General features: G+C 44.4%; 1 pseudogene across 1 annotated transcript; it reads left to right on the top strand.

The window, feature by feature from the left end:
• The first annotated feature begins 1868 nt into the window (after positions 1–1868).
• On the top strand, positions 1869–3514 carry LOC311593593 (vasculin-like protein 1; annotated as a pseudogene). The gene has a single exon. The product of its transcript is annotated as a vasculin-like protein 1 (transcript).
• Positions 3515–5359: the final 1845 nt, after the last annotated feature.

Genomic DNA, 5359 nt, shown 5'->3' with positions numbered 1-5359 from the left:
ACTGGTGTAGTTTATTATCTTAATATCGCCTCAGCCCATCTCCAAAGCTCTTGTATTCTGCTGTAGCCTCTTTAACTTACATTCATTCTGTAAACCATATATATGCATATAAATATATGCATATAGTTAATGTGTGCTCTGTGGTATGAATTAATATTGATAATCAGGATCGGAAAGAAAATAAGCATTTGCCTGGCTGATCAAGGTAGACTAGATTAGTGTTACTAAAATGGCTAAATAAAATGTATTTATTGTTATGCAATTAATTCTGACACCAGAAAGATAAAAAGACCTGCAAGTCCATCACTAAGTGTCTAATGTAAGCTTTAGGTTTGAAGAGAGAAAGAATTGGGGCAGATATGGTCTAGAGTCTTGGACAAAGTGTGGCCCTGATGGCTCACTATCTCAGTTTTGCTTCTAAAAGGTTGACCAATAAGTCCTTGTTGATAGAGGGGAGTAATCTCATTCCCACAAGATGATTACCCTGCAGCAAGGTGTAGCCTCACCATCAAAGACAATTACCCTCATTTGAGTGGCTGTTTACTTCACTTTGTTCTAGCTAGAATTCAACGTGGCTATGCCTTTGGGACAATGGGTCTTTGTGCCTTCAGCCTTGGAGGGGTGTGAGATAAGGTAGTGTTGTAAGCTCTGTCCTCTGGTCATGAAGGGGCTGTTATTATCTTGAAGACAGAGAAACGCCGACTACATGCAGGAGATAATCACAAGATCCGACCTATTGATATTCCTTCGTTGATGGGAAGGAGGGTTCATGAGTAAGTTCATGAGATAAAGGGGACTCCCCAGCACTCTTCAAGGATGTATGCCTTTCAATGTTCCCAGAAGGAGGCTTCACTTCAGCTGCTTATCAGCTGCACATACCTCAGGAAGCAACTCCAGCCAATCACTGGCTGTCCAAGGTTAACTTAGATGAGTTTTTTAAAATTGTTTTTTATTTTTATTTTTGGTGTCGCCTCTGGGGTGAGTAGATATTTGTTCACGTCTCCCTAGGAAAAATTACACAACAGGTAGTGGACACCAGCTTCTTAGGTGTATGAGTGATTGACATGTTTGAGAGAGGGAGAGCTACAGAATAAAGCAGAAATGCCAGACTGTTGTCCTGGTTTTAGCACCTTGTAGCCTCAAATGAGGAGTCATTTAGCATGACTAGTGTACAACACAATGCTTTATAAAGAATGACCATTAAAATACCTAGGCATGTCTGTAGTCCTAGCAGTGGGGAATATGAAGCAGGAGGATCTTGATTTTGAGGCCAGTCTGGACTAATTAATGAATCTATGTCTCAAAAATATTTTATATATTCTTATGAGAAATGTTTTCAGTTTTTTCCTATCAAAGGTAACTTGTGCATCAAAGCCCCAAATCCCATGAGTCTTCCTCACTCTCTAAAACGTTTATTAAAGTCTTTTACTGTCCCCAACATGGTAAAACTTTTGCTTGTGCAAAGGCCCCTCTATATCCCAGGAACGGGATGGCCTGGCGTGACTGACCTCTACTCCTTTTCCTTTATTTCCTTTGTACAGATTCTTGTAAAACTAGTGTCAAAAGATTGTGAGATTGGCTCCCAACCAATGGGAAAAAGACACAGTAACCACTGTGTTACAATAAACCAAGTGAAATTGCTGCTGTAGTGTGTTTACTTGTCTGGGTTGGATCTTGATAAAATGGATCTTATACAAAATGAACTTGGCCCGATGCATTACTTTCACTTTCCCCCCTTTCTCCCTTTTTAAAAATATAACAAATAACTTTTTATGTTCCGCTTCCCCCTTCCCCTCCCCCTTTCCCTCTGTGGAAAAGTGTCAGGAACTAGGTATTCAGGATGAGCAACTGAGAGGATTAAGGGGTGGGCTACACAGAGCTTGGCTTCTTTGTGCGTCATCACAAGGCGTGCTGCTGGCCAGGCTACTTAAGCACCATTTTTACCTGAAAACCTCGTGGAAGATACAGCTGGCAACTTTGGAAACAGGACCACGGAGGTGACTCTGAGGATCCTGGCCATGAGGTTGGATGCCACATCTTGCTGAAAAGACACTGGGCCTAAATGGTGCAGCATGACTTTGTTCCTGCTTGGCTAAGTTTCTCAACGCCGCAGTCAGCTTTGACAAACACGGAGAGCACCTGTCCCGTAGAGAAGGTAGATTTGGAATAAGCCGTCGTCGACATAATTCCTCTGATGGCTTTTTAAACAATGGACTTCTTAGGACTACAGGAGATTCTTGGCACCAACCCTCCTTACCCCGCCATGATTCTGTGAACTCTGGTGTCTCTAAGGGAGCATATGCTGGAACCACAGGCAATCTATCTGGTTGGCATGGGTCCTCTCGAGGTCATGATGGCATAAGCCAACGTAGTGGAGGGAATACAGGAAACCATCGGCACTGGAATGGCAGCTTCCACTCCCGGAAAGGCTGTGTGCCTTTCAAGAAAAACCACCAACAGAGATTAGGGAAGGGGGGGGGGGGAAGGATAAAGTAGAAAAGTTGCAGTTTGAAGAGGAAGACTTTCCTTCTTTGAATCCAGAAACTGGCAAGGAGAACCAGCCATGCAGACCTGTTGGGACTCCTGGGATATGGGAAAATCCACCTAGTGCCAGGCAACCCTCAAAAGATGCTAGTCATCAAAAAAGTTTCCAAAGAGGACTCTGCTGCCGCCTTCTCTGCTGCATTCACCTCATCAGGATCCCACCGTGCAAATGGGAGCAAAGTGTCAATCAAGTGTCTACAACAACTTGGTTCCTAAGCCTGTGCCACCTCCCTCTAAGCCCAACGCAAGGAAAGCTAATAGAATGGAACACAAGTCAGGATCCCTTTCCTTGAGCCAAGAGTCTGCTTTTACCAATCCAATTTCTGTTACTAAACCAGTGGTACTAGCTGCTGGTGCAGTTCTGAACTCTCCCAAAGAGAGTCCCTCCAGTACTGCCCCTCCGATTGAGATCAGCTCCTCTCGACTGACCAAACTGACCCAAAGAACCACGGACAGGAAGAGTGAGTTCCTGATGACTCTAAAGGATGAACGAAATGGAGACTGCTCAGAAAGTAGAGATTGTGACAAGCTGGGAGGGTTGGAGGGCAGCCACACACCTGAACCAAAGGAAAATGGAGAACAAGCTTGTCTTCAGAATCATCTTTTTCTGCCCATGGTAGAAGGGGAGGAGGTCCTGTCCCACTCACTGGAAGCAGAACATAGGTTATTAAAAACAATGGGATGGCAGGAATATCATGAAAATGATGAGCGATGCCTTCCACTCACAGAAGATGAGCTCAAGGAGTTCCACATGAAAACAGCAGCTACGAAGAAATGGGTTTGGGAAGAATGGCTTCTTTTGGAGGCAGAGTTCCAGCCTGTTCTATACTTGGAGAAGCACTTGCAATGCAGAGTGTGTGGACTCAGACACAGAGACAAGCAGCACTGAGACGTCAGATGATGACACCCAGAAATAGTTCAGCCTTGTCTTTAGAGAATATAAATTCTTTTCCTTAAAAAAAAAAAAAAAAAAAAAAAAGAATTCGTCAAAATGGCCCGTCAGTCAGCCAGACAAAAAAAATACCCTTAGGAAAGCCATTTCTGCTGGGGACTTCAAGAAATAGTGTAAAGATTTCTTTTTTTAAAAAAATGCAGGATTACCCAGTGCTCTTTCTGGCTCAACTCGGTGTCCCATTGGTATTCATTCAGTGGCGATCACAAGGACTGGGCTACTGAAGAGAGGCCAGAGCAAGATCTCAGAAAAAGTTGGGAGACAGAGACACAATCAAAGAACAAAGGACTTCCTTGTAAACACCAGGTCCCAGAGGTCTCAGATTCCTTAGTCCCTACACTTTGCACTGACAGCTTTGTCCTAGCTCCAGGCTATCTCTTGTCCTGGTCACTTTCACTTTCTGTCTTCTGTGGTTTCTCAAAGTTTCTAATTCTAGTAAGTGGCGTCACTGTGTTTTCTCTACTTTCAAACTCTCCTTCTTGTTTTTGCTCTAGATCCTCTGAGGAACCCAGCAGAACAAGTCTTTCCATTTAACAGACAGTATCTTACTTAGTCAAAGGTTAGAGAAGTCCTGCCCAACGCCCAGAGCCACTGCCTGCAGGGGAGGTCTGTTTCTGCAAGGATTTAGCAGAGCCTGGGATCAACATGAATGGCAGCTCAAGCATTCCATGCCTTTCCTGGCAGACTGGATTAAGCTGATTTCCTGGAGGCTAATTGCACTGGATCTGGATCTCTCTGTCTCCTGCTGTCTCTGGGTTAGGCTGAGGTTTCTGAAACCCAGGAGATGTACATGCGTTTCTGGCCTCCTTTAAGGGCATTTGGCACCCTGTAAAAGCTGCTCATTAAAGGAAACAGTGGGACTGCTTTCCTTTTTATAGTCTGCCCATGGAAAGTTGACCCATGCAGAGTGTTTGGAGGTGGAAGGCTGGAGACTTGGAGGCAGTGGACAAGCCTGTTTGGCAGGGCAGAGCAAGACTTCAGAGGGGGAAGGCTAGTCCCCTGGAGTTCTACGGCCTTGGTCCTGTGGTCAGGAAAGCCCACTGAGGGCTCTATAAAGAAATAATGGCAGCAATTAAACCAGTTAGGGGTCCAGTTTGGGGTTGAAATTTCAGGTTCTGCTCCCTTAGCTCTTGAGGTTTGGCTCTCTGTTTCCCTCTTCTTCTGAGGTCCTGTTGGCTTGAGTGTATTGTAAAGCTCTGAGGGTGGGAAAGGATGGCCCTGACACAAAGGAAGGCTAATTGGCTGGAACTGCCCAGTCACTCCCTCCAGCTGGCCTCAAATCTCCTTGGTTTTTAGGTCTTCCTAAACAACTAAAAAGAGAGGCCTGCCTCTCTTTTCAAAATACTTAAAACCAAATAAATTCAAATTAGGTCTTTTCTTGCTGTCAATGCTGTTTTAACCTTGTTTTCAAAGAGAAAAGCAGAGTGCCCCCGGGGGACATTTTGGCATCATAGTAAGATATGAACCGAATTAACTCCTCCTCACAGGACATGACCAGGTTGTGACATCCCCTAAACAAGAATGGCAAATTCTGGGCAAGAATGTGGCTCTTCTGATTCCCTAGCTGTAGCAGATATTACTAATGGGACAAAGTCTTTTTCCCCCTGATGAGCATGGGAAGTCTCATAATTATTTTTAATATAACTACACCCTTGAGTGTGGCCAGGAATCAGTGTGGTTTCAGGCCTGGAATCTATTTCACATCTTTGTCCTTGTCCCAAATTTCTCAGAAGCTCAGATGGCATTGTCTAAGTGGTAGAGGTTCTGTCTAGGGCAAGATCAGTTGGGTAAATTGTAGGTTTATTTCCAGATCCAAAATGTTTTCCTTCTTAGGCCTTCAAGCTTCCTATGCCTTTCTTTTTC

Source organism: Acomys minous (assembly GCF_964271855.1).
Source record: "Acomys minous genome assembly, chromosome: 3".
In the NCBI taxonomy this organism is placed as follows: Eukaryota; Metazoa; Chordata; class Mammalia; order Rodentia; family Muridae; genus Acomys; species Acomys minous.
Note: the sequence above shows the minus strand (reverse complement) of the source record. Positions and strands in the feature narration are given on the sequence as shown.